This window comes from Syngnathus typhle, unplaced genomic scaffold (assembly GCF_033458585.1).
Source record: "Syngnathus typhle isolate RoL2023-S1 ecotype Sweden unplaced genomic scaffold, RoL_Styp_1.0 HiC_scaffold_304, whole genome shotgun sequence".
NCBI classification, from domain to species: domain Eukaryota; kingdom Metazoa; phylum Chordata; class Actinopteri; order Syngnathiformes; family Syngnathidae; genus Syngnathus; species Syngnathus typhle.
The window spans coordinates 21027-37500 of record NW_026872208.1 but is presented as its reverse complement, the minus strand read 5'-3'; positions in this window follow the sequence as shown (position 1 = coordinate 37500).

Below are 16474 nucleotides of genomic sequence, written 5' to 3'. Positions count from 1 at the left end.
CGGAACGGCTCTGAAGCTCCAGACGGTGCTTCCTTGAATGCTTAGCCGCCTTTCGAGCTGCCATGCCGGGCTTGAGTTAGTGGTTTGCGCCCGGTACTCTACGTTAAAAGTCAGGCGGAACGGCTCTGAAGCTCCAGACGGTGCTTCCTTGAATGCTTAGCCGCCTTTCGAGCTGCCATGCCCGGCGTGGGTTTCGCGTCCGCGCCCGGTACATTATGGAAGCCAAAAAAAAAAAAAAATTCTAAGTGCGAGTGGGACCGGCCTGGGGGGCTTCCTTGAAAGCCCATCCGCCCTCCGAGCTCTCCCACCGGTCGTGGGTTGGCGTCCGCCACTGCTCAAAGCGAACTTCAAATTATCTGCTTAATAATGTGGAACACCATTCTTAAGTAGTTTTTCCTTAATTTGGGCTCAACTGGCCGGTAATGATCCCCGGTGTCTGAGATTGATCTCAGTGATCCAAAGAGCCCTGACACGTAATACCATCCATGAGTTTAATTGAAAAACAAAAAATGTAATCTTTATGACACATAAATACAATTTGCATAATAATTTGGAACACAGTGTAGACTTCCAGCGGACCGCGCGCGGCTCGGCTGACGGCGCAGCGCGATCTGGTACCGCTGCGCGGGACGAAACACGCCCCGTGCAGAGTTCCAGGCGGCCGGGAAGACATTTAAGCGCTGCCGCTGCAGCTGCGGCGGGGATTTGCCGTCCTCCGGTGGACACGACGAGTAAATACACCAGCAATCGCACTTACACCGTGTTCCAAATTATTATGCAAGTGACATTTATCTCAGATTTTCCTAAATAGTCGATGCAAAATGAGTCAGCATAATTTTCAAGTCATCAACCATTATTTTGATGAATTCTAATTTTATTGAACAAACCTCCGAATGATCACAGAATTTTTAAAAAATAAAAAACTTAAAATGCACTGTTCCACATTATTACGCACAACAGAGTTTTATAACATTTTATAGGTTTTTATGAACTGAAATGCCCATCTTAAGAATTTACAGCATTAGGAGGTCATATTTACTGAAATCAAAAGCTATTTCAAAGAAAAGACAAACAAGTTACATTTTAACATAGGACCCTTTATTTCAATAAAAAACAAAGTTACATTTTAACATAGGACCCTTTGTTCAACAGCAGCTTCACGATTCTTCCATCCACTGAACTTGTGAGTTTTTGTACAGTTTCTGGTTGAATTTCTTGGCAGGATCTAAGAATAGCCTGCCAGAGCTGCTCTTTGGAATTGAACTGCCTCCCACCTTCGTAGATTTTCTGCTTGACGATGCTCCACAAGTTTTCAATAGGATTGAGGTCAGGGGAGCATGGGGGCCACACCATCAGTTTCTCTCCCTTTATTCCCATAGATGCCAAAGACGTTGACGTATTTCTTGCAGCATGAGACGGTGCATTGTCATGCATGAAGATGATCTTTTGACGGAAAGCACGGTTCTTCCTGTTGTACCATGGACAGAAGTGTTGAGTCAGAAATTCCACGTAGTTAACAGACGTAATTTTGACGCCTTCAGGGACCCTAAAGGGGCCAAGCAGCTCTCTCCCCATGATTCCGGCCCAAAACATCACTCCGCCACCTCCCTGCTGACGCCGCAGCCTTGTTGGGCTATCGTGGCCGTCCACCAACCATCCACGACTCCATCCATCTGTAAAGTCAAGTCAAATCAAGTTTATTTGTATAGCCCTAAATCACAAGCAGTCTCAAAGGGCTTCACATAGACAGAAATTGACAATTATTCTCAAAGCATCCCCTGAGCTCTCAAAAGTGCAAGGAAAAACTTAAAAAACCCTACCTGGCCCATCCAAGGTGGCACGGCACTCGTCGGTGAACAGGACTGTCTGAAAATTTGTCTTCATGTAAGTCTGGGCCCACTGCAGCCGTTTCTGCTTGTTCGCGTTGTTCAGGGGTGGCCGAATGGAGGGTTTCCGCACAACTGCAAGCCTCTGGAGGATCCTGCACCTCGTCGTTCGTGGGACTTCACTGGCACCAGCAGCGTCGAATATTTGTTTGCTCGTCTTTAGTGGCATGCTTGCAGCCGCCCTCTTGATTCGATTTGTTTGTCTTGCAGAAACCTTCCTTGTCGTGCCTTTGTCTGCACGAACGCGCGTTTGCTCCGAATCAGCGACGAATTTCTTCAAAGTTCGATGGTCGCGCTTAAGCTTTCGTGCAATATCGAATGTCTGCATACCTTGTCCAAGGCATCGAACGATTTCACGCTTCTCGACAGCAGAGAGATCCTTTTTCCTCCCCATGGTTGAACGAAATGGCCGAACGCTTAAAAACGCGGAACTTAAATAGACTTGTTAATTACTACAATTGCGCTCACCTGGCAGACTACCATGGACTGTACCATGACTGAGGGTGATTTCAGTACTTGAAAAACAAAAAATGTAATCTTTATGACACTTAAATACATTTTGCATAATAATTTGGAACACGGGACCGTGTTCCAAATTATTATGCAAAGGATATTTATCTCAGATTTTCCTAAATAGCTTCCTTGAAATGTTACCCGGCTTTTGAGCTCTCCTGCCGGGCGTGGGTTTGCGTCAGCGCCCGGTAACATTATGGAAGCTAAAAGAAAGAAAAAAGAAACAAATCTAAGTGCGATTGCTGGTGTCTAAATACATTTTGCATAATAATTTGGAACACGGGACCGTGTTCCAAATTATTATGCAAGTGATATTTATCTCAGATTTTCCTAAATAGCTTTACTCGTCGTGCCGACCGGAGGGAGGCCACTCCCCGCCGCAGCTGAACAGTCATCCCGGCCTAGTGGAGGTCTGCGCAGGGGGGGTCTTCCTTGAAATGTTACCCGGCTTTTGAGCTCTCCTGCCGGGCGTGGGTTTGCGTCAGCGCCCAGGTAACATTATGGAAGCTAAAAGAAAGAAAAAAGAAACAAATCTAAGAGCAAGTGCTGGTGTATTTACTCGTCGTGTCCACCGGAGGGAGGCAACTCCCCGCCGCAGCTGCAGAGGCAGCTTTGAAAAGTCATCCCGGCCTAGTGGAGGTCTGCGCAGGGGGGGTCTTCCTTGAAATGTTACCCGGCTTTTGAGCTCTCCTGTCCGGCGTGGGTTTGCGTCAGCGGCCGGTGTCATTTACTCGTCGTGCCGACCGGAGGGAGGCCACTCCCCGCCGCAGCTGAACAGTCATCCCGGCCTAGTGGAGGTCTGCGCAGGGGGGGTCTTCCTTGAAATGTTACCCGGCTTTTGAGCTCTCCTGCCGGGCGTGGGTTTGCGTCAGCGCCCGGTAACATTATGGAAGCTAAAAGAAAGAAAAAAGAAACAAATCTAAGTGCGATTGCTGGTGTCTAAATACATTTTGCATAATAATTTGGAACACGGGACCGTGTTCCAAATTATTATGCAAGTGATATTTATCTCAGATTTTCCTAAATAGCTTTACTCGTCGTGCCGACCGGAGGGAGGCCACTCCCCGCCGCAGCTGAACAGTCATCCCGGCCTAGTGGAGGTCTGCGCAGGGGGGGTCTTCCTTGAAATGTTACCCGGCTTTTGAGCTCTCCTGCCGGGCGTGGGTTTGCGTCAGCGCCCGGTAACATTATGGAAGCTAAAAGAAAGAAAAAAGAAACAAATCTAAGAGCAAGTGCTGGTGTATTTACTCGTCGTGTCCACCGGAGGGAGGCAACTCCCCGCCGCAGCTGCAGAGGCAGCTTTGAAAAGTCATCCCGGCCTAGTGGAGGTCTGCGCAGGGGGGGTCTTCCTTGAAATGTTACCCGGCTTTTGAGCTCTCCTGTCCGGCGTGGGTTTGCGTCAGCGGCCGGTGTCATTTACTCGTCGTGCCGACCGGAGGGAGGCCACTCCCCGCCGCAGCTGAACAGTCATCCCGGCCTAGTGGAGGTCTGCGCAGGGGGGGTCTTCCTTGAAATGTTACCCGGCTTTTGAGCTCTCCTGCCGGGCGTGGGTTTGCGTCAGCGCCCGGTAACATTATGGAAGCTAAAAGAAAGAAAAAAGAAACAAATCTAAGTGCGATTGCTGGTGTCTAAATACATTTTGCATAATAATTTGGAACACGGGACCGTGTTCCAAATTATTATGCAAGTGATATTTATCTCAGATTTTCCTAAATAGCTTTACTCGTCGTGCCGACCGGAGGGAGGCCACTCCCCGCCGCAGCTGAACAGTCATCCCGGCCTAGTGGAGGTCTGCGCAGGGGGGGTCTTCCTTGAAATGTTACCCGGCTTTTGAGCTCTCCTGCCGGGCGTGGGTTTGCGTCAGCGCCCGGTAACATTATGGAAGCTAAAAGAAAGAAAAAAGAAACAAATCTAAGTGCGATTGCTGGTGTCTAAATACATTTTGCATAATAATTTGGAACACGGGACCGTGTTCCAAATTATTATGCAAGTGATATTTATCTCAGATTTTCCTAAATAGCTTTACTCGTCGTGCCGACCGGAGGGAGGCCACTCCCCGCCGCAGCTGAACAGTCATCCCGGCCTAGTGGAGGTCTGCGCAGGGGGGGTCTTCCTTGAAATGTTACCCGGCTTTTGAGCTCTCCTGTCCGGCGTGGGTTTGCGTCAGCGGCCGGTGTCATTTACTCGTCGTGCCGACCGGAGGGAGGCCACTCCCCGCCACAGCTGAACAGTCATCCCGGCCTAGTGGAGGTCTGCGCAGGGGGGGTCTTCCTTGAAATGTTACCCGGCTTTTGAGCTCTCCTGTCCGGCGTGGGTTTGCGTCAGCGGCCGGTGTCATTTACTCGTCGTGCCGACCGGAGGGAGGCCACTCCCCGCCACAGCTGAACAGTCATCCCGGCCTAGTGGAGGTCTGCGCAGGGGGGGTCTTCCTTGAAATGTTACCCGGCTTTTGAGCTCTCCTGTCCGGCGTGGGTTTGCGTCAGCGGCCGGTGTCATTTACTCGTCGTGCCGACCGGAGGGAGGCCACTCCCCGCCGCAGCTGAACAGTCATCCCGGCCTAGTGGAGGTCTGCGCAGGGGGGGTCTTCCTTGAAATGTTACCCGGCTTTTGAGCTCTCCTGTCCGGCGTGGGTTTGCGTCAGCGGCCGGTGTCATTTACTCGTCGTGCCGACCGGAGGGAGGCCACTCCCCGCCACAGCTGAACAGTCATCCCGGCCTAGTGGAGGTCTGCGCAGGGGGGGTCTTCCTTGAAATGTTACCCGGCTTTTGAGCTCTCCTGTCCGGCGTGGGTTTGCGTCAGCGGCCGGTGTCATTTACTCGTCGTGCCGACCGGAGGGAGGCCACTCCCCGCCACAGCTGAACAGTCATCCCGGCCTAGTGGAGGTCTGCGCAGGGGGGGTCTTCCTTGAAATGTTACCCGGCTTTTGAGCTCTCCTGTCCGGCGTGGGTTTGCGTCAGCGGCCGGTGTCATTTACTCGTCGTGCCGACCGGAGGGAGGCCACTCCCCGCCACAGCTGAACAGTCATCCCGGCCTAGTGGAGGTCTGCGCAGGGGGGGTCTTCCTTGAAATGTTACCCGGCTTTTGAGCTCTCCTGTCCGGCGTGGGTTTGCGTCAGCGGCCGGTGTCATTTACTCGTCGTGCCGACCGGAGGGAGGCCACTCCCCGCCACAGCTGAACAGTCATCCCGGCCTAGTGGAGGTCTGCGCAGGGGGGGTCTTCCTTGAAATGTTACCCGGCTTTTGAGCTCTCCTGTCCGGCGTGGGTTTGCGTCAGCGGCCGGTGTCATTTACTCGTCGTGCCGACCGGAGGGAGGCCACTCCCCGCCGCAGCTGAACAGTCATCCCGGCCTAGTGGAGGTCTGCGCAGGGGGGGTCTTCCTTGAAATGTTACCCGGCTTTTGAGCTCTCCTGTCCGGCGTGGGTTTGCGTCAGCGGCCGGTGTCATTTACTCGTCGTGCCGACCGGAGGGAGGCCACTCCCCGCCACAGCTGAACAGTCATCCCGGCCTAGTGGAGGTCTGCGCAGGGGGGGTCTTCCTTGAAATGTTACCCGGCTTTTGAGCTCTCCTGTCCGGCGTGGGTTTGCGTCAGCGGCCGGTGTCATTTACTCGTCGTGCCGACCGGAGGGAGGCCACTCCCCGCCACAGCTGAACAGTCATCCCGGCCTAGTGGAGGTCTGCGCAGGGGGGGTCTTCCTTGAAATGTTACCCGGCTTTTGAGCTCTCCTGTCCGGCGTGGGTTTGCGTCAGCGGCCGGTGTCATTTACTCGTCGTGCCGACCGGAGGGAGGCCACTCCCCGCCGCAGCTGAACAGTCATCCCGGCCTAGTGGAGGTCTGCGCAGGGGGGGTCTTCCTTGAAATGTTACCCGGCTTTTGAGCTCTCCTGTCCGGCGTGGGTTTGCGTCAGCGGCCGGTGTCATTTACTCGTCGTGCCGACCGGAGGGAGGCCACTCCCCGCCACAGCTGAACAGTCATCCCGGCCTAGTGGAGGTCTGCGCAGGGGGGGTCTTCCTTGAAATGTTACCCGGCTTTTGAGCTCTCCTGTCCGGCGTGGGTTTGCGTCAGCGGCCGGTGTCATTTACTCGTCGTGCCGACCGGAGGGAGGCCACTCCCCGCCACAGCTGAACAGTCATCCCGGCCTAGTGGAGGTCTGCGCAGGGGGGGTCTTCCTTGAAATGTTACCCGGCTTTTGAGCTCTCCTGTCCGGCGTGGGTTTGCGTCAGCGGCCGGTGTCATTTACTCGTCGTGCCGACCGGAGGGAGGCCACTCCCCGCCACAGCTGAACAGTCATCCCGGCCTAGTGGAGGTCTGCGCAGGGGGGGTCTTCCTTGAAATGTTACCCGGCTTTTGAGCTCTCCTGTCCGGCGTGGGTTTGCGTCAGCGGCCGGTGTCATTTACTCGTCGTGCCGACCGGAGGGAGGCCACTCCCCGCCACAGCTGAACAGTCATCCCGGCCTAGTGGAGGTCTGCGCAGGGGGGGTCTTCCTTGAAATGTTACCCGGCTTTTGAGCTCTCCTGTCCGGCGTGGGTTTGCGTCAGCGGCCGGTGTCATTTACTCGTCGTGCCGACCGGAGGGAGGCCACTCCCCGCCACAGCTGAACAGTCATCCCGGCCTAGTGGAGGTCTGCGCAGGGGGGGTCTTCCTTGAAATGTTACCCGGCTTTTGAGCTCTCCTGTCCGGCGTGGGTTTGCGTCAGCGGCCGGTGTCATTTACTCGTCGTGCCGACCGGAGGGAGGCCACTCCCCGCCACAGCTGAACAGTCATCCCGGCCTAGTGGAGGTCTGCGCAGGGGGGGTCTTCCTTGAAATGTTACCCGGCTTTTGAGCTCTCCTGTCCGGCGTGGGTTTGCGTCAGCGGCCGGTGTCATTTACTCGTCGTGCCGACCGGAGGGAGGCCACTCCCCGCCACAGCTGAACAGTCATCCCGGCCTAGTGGAGGTCTGCGCAGGGGGGGTCTTCCTTGAAATGTTACCCGGCTTTTGAGCTCTCCTGTCCGGCGTGGGTTTGCGTCAGCGGCCGGTGTCATTTACTCGTCGTGCCGACCGGAGGGAGGCCACTCCCCGCCACAGCTGAACAGTCATCCCGGCCTAGTGGAGGTCTGCGCAGGGGGGGTCTTCCTTGAAATGTTACCCGGCTTTTGAGCTCTCCTGTCCGGCGTGGGTTTGCGTCAGCGGCCGGTGTCATTTACTCGTCGTGCCGACCGGAGGGAGGCCACTCCCCGCCACAGCTGAACAGTCATCCCGGCCTAGTGGAGGTCTGCGCAGGGGGGGTCTTCCTTGAAATGTTACCCGGCTTTTGAGCTCTCCTGTCCGGCGTGGGTTTGCGTCAGCGGCCGGTGTCATTTACTCGTCGTGTCCACCGGAGGGAGGCCACTCCCCGCCGCAGCTGCAGCGGCAGCTTTGAAACGTCATCCCGGCCCCCTGGAACTGTGCGCGGGGGGGGCGATGCGTCCCGTGCGAGGTACCAGGTCGCGCTGCGCCGTCTGCCTGGCCGCTTTGGGCCCGCTGGAAGTCTATTAAAGCTCCGCGATCTCCGCCTCGGTGCTTAAAAAGCGTCCATCCGCTCTCCTGGAGCTTCTTTCGGTCATCTCGTCCGCGTGCACGGCCTGCCGGTGGCACCGGCTGGAGCTCCGCAAAAAGCTCCATTTCTGTTAAAAATGCTTAGCCGCGTCCCTGGAAGCCCAATCGGGCGTAGAAAGTGAGGGGGAAGGCCCCCAAAGCACCGGCTGGAAGTCCCAAAAAAGCTCCATGATTGGTCAATAATGCTTAGCCGCCTCCCTGGAAGCCTAATCGGGCATAAAAAGCTAGGCGGAACGGCCCCAAAGCTCCACACGGAAGTCCCAAAAAAGCTCCATGATTGGTCAATAATGCTTAGCCGCCTCCCTGGAAGCCTAATCGGGCATAAAAAGCTAGGCGGAACGGCCCCAAAGCTCCACACGGAAGTCCCAAAAAAGCTCCATGATTGGTCAATAATGCTTAGCCGCCTCCCTGGAAGCCTAATCGGGCATAAAAAGCTAGGCGGAACGGCCCCAAAGCTCCACACGGAAGTCCCAAAAAAGCTCCATGATTGGTCAATAATGCTTAGCCGCCTCCCTGGAAGCCTAATCGGGCATAAAAAGCTAGGCGGAACGGCCCCAAAGCTCCACACGGAAGTCCCAAAAAAGCTCCATGATTGGTCAATAATGCTTAGCCGCCTCCCTGGAAGCCTAATCGGGCATAAAAAGCTAGGCGGAACGGCCCCAAAGCTCCACACGGAAGTCCCAAAAAAGCTCCATGATTGGTCAATAATGCTTAGCCGCCTCCCTGGAAGCCTAATCGGGCATAAAAAGCTAGGCGGAACGGCCCCAAAGCTCCACACGGAAGTCCCAAAAAAGCTCCATGATTGGTCAATAATGCTTAGCCGCCTCCCTGGAAGCCTAATCGGGCATAAAAAGTTAGGCGGAACGGCCCCAAAGCTCCACACGGAAGTCCCAAAAAAGCTCCATGATTGGTCAATAATGCTTAGCCGCCTCCCTGGAAGCCTAATCGGGCATAAAAAGCTAGGCGGAACGGCCCCAAAGCTCCACACGGAAGTCCCAAAAAAGCTCCATGATTGGTCAATAATGCTTAGCCGCCTCCCTGGAAGCCTAATCGGGCATAAAAAGTTAGGCGGAACGGCTCCAAAGCTCCACACGGAAGTCCCAAAAAAGCTCCATGATTGGTCAATAATGCTTAGCCGCCTCCCTGGAAGCCTAATCGGGCATAAAAAGTTAGGCGGAACGGCCCCAAAGCTCCACACGGAAGTCCCAAAAAAGCTCCATGATTGGTCAATAATGCTTAGCCGCCTCCCTGGAAGCCTAATCGGGCATAAAAAGTTAGGCGGAACGGCCCCAAAGCTCCACACGGAAGTCCGAAAAAAGCTCAAAAATTTTCTAAGTGCCAACGGCTCATTCGCCGTAATGTGTCCGCTCCGCGCTGGTTCCCCGGTCGGCCGCGAATAGCGCAAAATCAGCCTCACGGAAGTTCGAAAAAAGCTCAAAAATTTTCTAAGTGCCAACGGCTCATTCGCCGTAATGTGTCCGCTCCGCGCTGGTTCCCCGGTCGGCCGCGAATAGCGCAAAATCAGCCTCACGGAAGTTCGAAAAAAGCTCAAAAATTTTCTAAGTGCCAACGGCTCATTCGCCGTAATGTGTCCGCTCCGCGCTGGTTCCCCGGTCGGCCGCGAATAGCGCAAAATCAGCCTCACGGAAGTTCGAAAAAAGCTCAAAAATTTTCTAAGTGCCAACGGCTCATTCGCCGTAATGTGTCCGCTCCGCGCTGGTTCCCCGGTCGGCCGCGAATAGCGCAAAAATCAGCCTAAGTGCAGTACCAACCTTGGCGTGTTGGTGCGCCAGAGTACGATGAGTTGGTCCCCCTAGTCACTGTACTCATTACCTTTACCCCCTAATCGCAAAATATAGTCAGAACGTATATGCAGAAGACTATTTTTTTCTTTTTTAAAATTTTCTAAGTGCCAGCGGATGCTGGCACACGAACTGTCCGAGCTACGACGGTTCTCCGGTCGGACAGCGAGGGTGAAAAAGCGGTCCTAAAATCACCGAGGGCTGCCGCACAAGTTGTCCGAGTGGCGACGGTTCCCCGGTCGGCCACGAATGTCGAAAATTCGGCCTCTCCACCACGGAGGTCGGTGAGAATTTCAGAATATTTTCTAAGTGCCAACGGCTCTTGCGCCGTAAAGTGTCCGCTTTGCCTGGTTCCCTCGGTCGGCCACAAATAGCGAAAAATCAGCCTCTCCTTCTGGAGCTCGCCTAAGTGCCAACGGCTCTTGCGCCGTAATGTGTCCGCTTTGTCTGGTTCCCTCGGTCGGCCACAAACGGCGAAAAATCAGCCTCTCCTTCTGGAGCTCGTGCCAACTTTGGCGAATATTTTCTAAGTGCCAACGGCTCTTGCGCCGTAAAGTGTCCGCTTTGCCTGGTTCCCTCGGTCGGCCACAAATAGCGAAAAATCAGCCTCTCCTTCTGGAGCTCGTGCCAACTTTGGCGAATATTTTCTAAGTGCCAACGGCTCTTGCGCCGTAATGTGTCCGCTTTGCCTGGTTCCCTCGGTCGGCCACAAATAGCGAAAAACCAGCCTCTCCTTCTGGAGCTCGCCTAAGTGCCAACGGCTCTTGCGCCGTAATGTGTCCGCTTTGCCTGGTTCCCTCGGTCGGCCACAAACGGCGAAAAATCAGCCTCTCCTTCTGGAGCTCGCCTAAGTGCCAACGGCTCTTGCGCCGTAATGTGTCCGCTTTGCCTGGTTCCCTCGGTCGGCCACAAATAGCGAAAAACCAGCCTCTCCTTCTGGAGCTCGCCTAAGTGCCAACGGCTCTTGCGCCGTAATGTGTCCGCTTTGCCTGGTTCCCTCGGTCGGCCACAAACGGCGAAAAATCAGCCTCTCCTTCTGGAGCTCGCCTAAGTGCCAACGGCTCTTGCGCCGTAATGTGTCCGCTTTGCCTGGTTCCCTCGGTCGGCCACAAATAGCGAAAAACCAGCCTCTCCTTCTGGAGCTCGCCTAAGTGCCAACGGCTCTTGCGCCGTAATGTGTCCGCTTTGCCTGGTTCCCTCGGTCGGCCACAAACGGCGAAAAATCAGCCTCTCCTTCTGGAGCTCGCCTAAGTGCCAACGGCTCTTGCGCCGTAATGTGTCCGCTTTGCCTGGTTCCCTCGGTCGGCCACAAATAGCGAAAAACCAGCCTCTCCTTCTGGAGCTCGCCTAAGTGCCAACGGCTCTTGCGCCGTAATGTGTCCGCTTTGCCTGGTTCCCTCGGTCGGCCACAAACGGCGAAAAATCAGCCTCTCCTTCTGGAGCTCGCCTAAGTGCCAACGGCTCTTGCGCCGTAATGTGTCCGCTTTGCCTGGTTCCCTCGGTCGGCCACAAATAGCGAAAAACCAGCCTCTCCTTCTGGAGCTCGCCTAAGTGCCAACGGCTCTTGCGCCGTAATGTGTCCGCTTTGCCTGGTTCCCTCGGTCGGCCACAAACGGCGAAAAATCAGCCTCTCCTTCTGGAGCTCGCCTAAGTGCCAACGGCTCTTGCGCCGTAATGTGTCCGCTTTGCCTGGTTCCCTCGGTCGGCCACAAATAGCGAAAAACCAGCCTCTCCTTCTGGAGCTCGCCTAAGTGCCAACGGCTCTTGCGCCGTAATGTGTCCGCTTTGCCTGGTTCCCTCGGTCGGCCACAAACGGCGAAAAATCAGCCTCTCCTTCTGGAGCTCGCCTAAGTGCCAACGGCTCTTGCGCCGTAATGTGTCCGCTTTGCCTGGTTCCTCGGCTCGGTCGGCCACAAATAGCGAAAAACCAGCCTCTCCTTCTGGAGCTCGCCTAAGTGCCAACGGCTCTTGCGCCGTAATGTGTCCTGCCTGGTTCCCTCGGTCGGCCACAAACGGCGAAAAATCAGCCTCTCCTTCTGGAGCTCGCCTAAGTGCCAACGGCTCTTGCGCCGTAATGTGTCCGCTTTGCCTGGTTCCCTCGGTCGGCCACAAATAGCGAAAAATCAGCCTCTCCTTCTGGAGCTCGTGCCAACTTTGGCGAATATTTTCTAAGTGCCAACGGCTCTTGCGCCGTAATGTGTCCGCTTTGCCTGGTTCCCTCGGTCGGCCACAAATAGCGAAAAACCAGCCTCTCCTTCTGGAGCTCGCCTAAGTGCCAACGGCTCTTGCGCCGTAATGTGTCCGCTTTGCCTGGTTCCCTCGGTCGGCCACAAATAGCGAAAAATCAGCCTCTCCTTCTGGAGCTCGCCTAAGTGCCAACGGCTCTTGCGCCGTAATGTGTCCGCTTTGTCTGGTTCCCTCGGTCGGCCACAAACGGCGAAAAATCAGCCTCTCCTTCTGGAGCTCGTGCCAACTTTGGCGAATATTTTCTAAGTGCCAACGGCTCTTGCGCCGTAAAGTGTCCGCTTTGCCTGGTTCCCTCGGTCGGCCACAAATAGCGAAAAATCAGCCTCTCCTTCTGGAGCTCGTGCCAACTTTGGCGAATATTTTCTAAGTGCCAACGGCTCTTGCGCCGTAATGTGTCCGCTTTGCCTGGTTCCCTCGGTCGGCCACAAATAGCGAAAAACCAGCCTCTCCTTCTGGAGCTCGCCTAAGTGCCAACGGCTCTTGCGCCGTAATGTGTCCGCTTTGCCTGGTTCCCTCGGTCGGCCACAAACGGCGAAAAACCAGCCTCTCCTTCTGGAGCTCGCCTAAGTGCCAACGGCTCTTGCGCCGTAATGTGTCCGCTTTGCCTGGTTCCCTCGGTCGGCCACAAATAGCGAAAAATCAGCCTCTCCTTCTGGAGCTCGTGCCAACTTTGGCGAATATTTTCTAAGTGCCAACGGCTCTTGCGCCGTAATGTGTCCGCTTTGCCTGGTTCCCTCGGTCGGCCACAAATAGCGAAAAACCAGCCTCTCCTTCTGGAGCTCGCCTAAGTGCCAACGGCTCTTGCGCCGTAATGTGTCCGCTTTGCCTGGTTCCCTCGGTCGGCCACAAATAGCGAAAAACCAGCCTCTCCTTCTGGAGCTCGCCTAAGTGCCAACGGCTCTTGCGCCGTAATGTGTCCGCTTTGCCTGGTTCCCTCGGTCGGCCACAAACGGCGAAAAATCAGCCTCTCCTTCTGGAGCTCGCCTAAGTGCCAACGGCTCTTGCGCCGTAATGTGTCCGCTTTGCCTGGTTCCCTCGGTCGGCCACAAATAGCGAAAAACCAGCCTCTCCTTCTGGAGCTCGCCTAAGTGCCAACGGCTCTTGCGCCGTAATGTGTCCGCTTTGCCTGGTTCCCTCGGTCGGCCACAAACGGCGAAAAATCAGCCTCTCCTTCTGGAGCTCGCCTAAGTGCCAACGGCTCTTGCGCCGTAATGTGTCCGCTTTGCCTGGTTCCCTCGGTCGGCCACAAATAGCGAAAAACCAGCCTCTCCTTCTGGAGCTCGCCTAAGTGCCAACGGCTCTTGCGCCGTAATGTGTCCGCTTTGCCTGGTTCCCTCGGTCGGCCACAAACGGCGAAAAATCAGCCTCTCCTTCTGGAGCTCGCCTAAGTGCCAACGGCTCTTGCGCCGTAATGTGTCCGCTTTGCCTGGTTCCCTCGGTCGGCCACAAATAGCGAAAAACCAGCCTCTCCTTCTGGAGCTCGCCTAAGTGCCAACGGCTCTTGCGCCGTAATGTGTCCGCTTTGCCTGGTTCCCTCGGTCGGCCACAAACGGCGAAAAATCAGCCTCTCCTTCTGGAGCTCGCCTAAGTGCCAACGGCTCTTGCGCCGTAATGTGTCCGCTTTGCCTGGTTCCCTCGGTCGGCCACAAATAGCGAAAAACCAGCCTCTCCTTCTGGAGCTCGCCTAAGTGCCAACGGCTCTTGCGCCGTAATGTGTCCGCTTTGCCTGGTTCCCTCGGTCGGCCACAAACGGCGAAAAATCAGCCTCTCCTTCTGGAGCTCGCCTAAGTGCCAACGGCTCTTGCGCCGTAATGTGTCCGCTTTGCCTGGTTCCCTCGGTCGGCCACAAATAGCGAAAAACCAGCCTCTCCTTCTGGAGCTCGCCTAAGTGCCAACGGCTCTTGCGCCGTAATGTGTCCGCTTTGCCTGGTTCCCTCGGTCGGCCACAAACGGCGAAAAATCAGCCTCTCCTTCTGGAGCTCGCCTAAGTGCCAACGGCTCTTGCGCCGTAATGTGTCCGCTTTGCCTGGTTCCCTCGGTCGGCCACAAATAGCGAAAAACCAGCCTCTCCTTCTGGAGCTCGCCTAAGTGCCAACGGCTCTTGCGCCGTAAAGTGTCCGCTTTGTCTGGTTCCCTCGGTCGGCCACAAACGGCGAAAAATCAGCCTCTCCTTCTGGAGCTCGTGCCAACTTTGGCGAATATTTTCTAAGTGCCAACGGCTCTTGCGCCGTAAAGTGTCCGCTTTGTCTGGTTCCCTCGGTCGGCCACAAATAGCGAAAAATCAGCCTCTCCTTCTGGAGCTCGCGCAAGTGCCAACGGCTCTTGCGCCGTAAAGTGTCCGCTTTGTCTGGTTCCCTCGGTCGGCCACAAATAGCGAAAAATCAGCCTCTCCTTCTGGAGCTCGTGCCAACTTTGGCGAATATTTTCTAAGTGCCAACGGCTCTTGCGCCGTAATGTGTCCGCTTTGTCTGGTTCCCTCGGTCGGCCACAAATAGCGAAAAATCAGCCTCTCCTTCTGGAGCTCGTGCCAACTTTGGCGAATATTTTCTAAGTGCCAACGGCTCTTGCGCCGTAATGTGTCCGCTTTGTCTGGTTCCCTCGGTCGGCCACAAATAGCGAAAAATCAGCCTCTCCTTCTGGAGCTCGTGCCAACTTTGGCGAATATTTTCTAAGTGCCAACGGCTCTTGCGCCGTAAAGTGTCCGCTTTGCCTGGTTCCCTCGGTCGGCCACAAATAGCGAAAAATCAGCCTCTCCTTCTGGAGCTCGCGCCAACTTTGTCAAAAAATTTCTAAGTGCCAACGGCTCTTGCGCCGTAAAGTGTCCGCTTTGCCTGGTTCCCTCGGTCGGCCACAAATAGCGAAAAATCAGCCTCTCCTTCTGGAGCTCGCGCCAACTTTGTCAAAAAATTTCTAAGTGCCAACGGCTCTTGCGCCGTAAAGTGTCCGCTTTGCCTGGTTCCCTCGGTCGGCCACAAATAGCGAAAAATCAGCCTCTCCTTCTGGAGCTCGCGCCAACTTTGTCGAAAAATTTCTAAGTGCCAACGGCTCTTGCGCCGTAAAGTGTCCGCTTTGTCTGGTTCCCTCGGTCGGCCGCAAATAGCGAAAAATCAGCCTCTCGCCCGTCAGGTACCAGGCGTTGGGGTACCAGGGGTAAGTGCAGTACCAGCTTTGGTCTGTTGGTGCGCCAGAGTACGATGAGTTGGTCCCCCTAGTCACTGTACTCATTACCTTTACCCCCAAATCGCAAAATATAGTCAGAACGAGTGTGGGGAACACAAGTTTTGGCCCCGAGAACCAGGCGGCTGGTGTCTCTAGCGATGTGTTCCCCCCCAAAAAGTGTTCACATGCTCGGACAGCGAACCTAGGAGCTACCGCAAAGCACTCTGGAAGTGCAAGAGCGAAAAATTTTCTAAGTACAAAAACTCTCGAAAATTTTCAAAGTGTCACAGTGCTCGAAAATTTTCAAAGTGCTACATGCTTTCCATCCAAGGAAGGAATAGTGGAGGACCGGCCGCCTCCTTAAACACAAGCCGGCGGAACGACGGGGAGGACCGGCCGCCTCCTTAAACACAGGCCGGTGGAACGTTTGGCAGAATTCTTCTCGTGGAGGACCGGCCGCCTCCTTAAACACAAGCCGGCGGAACGACGGGGAGGACCGGCCGCCTCCTTAAACACAGGCCGGTGGAACGTTTGGCAGAATTCTTCTCGTGGAGGACCGGCCGCCTCCTTAAACACAGGCCGGTGGGAACGGTTGGCAGAATTGCGTGACGGCCGCCTGCTCCCGGCGTCCGCACGTGAACGAACACCCCCTCCCGGGGACGGCCGTCTGCTCCCGACCGCCGTCCTTCACCCCCTCACCTTCCGGACCCCCGTCTGCTCCCGGCGGGCCTCCGAGTACCCCCACCTTCTCCCGAACTGACCGACAGGCAATGAGACCCGCCTTGGTAGGGCCCCCACCGGCCCCGGCTCGCGCCGGCGTTGGGTGGACGGTTCCTCCCCACTTGCGGGTCGCTCTCCACGGAGGACCGGTCGCCTCACTAAACATAGGCCGGGCGAAAATCTGCGAATGTTATACATCCAAGGAGGGAGGATCCGGCCGCCTCCTTAAACCACCGGCCGGGCGAAAATATGCGAATGTTATACATCCAAGGAGGGAGGACCGGTCGCCTCACTAAACATAGGCCGGGCGAAAATCTGCGAATGTTATACATCCAAGGAGGGAGGACCGGCCGCCTCCTTAAACCACCGGCCGGGCGAAAATCTGCGAATGTTATACATCCAAGAAAGGAAGGAAGGAGGGAACCGGCCGCCTCCTTAAACACAGGCCGGGCGAAAATCTGCGAATCTTATCCATCCAAGGACGGAGGACCGGCCGCCTCCTTAAACACAGGCCGGTAGGAACGGTTGGCAGAATCGCGTGACGGCCGCCTGCTCCCGGCGTCCGCACGT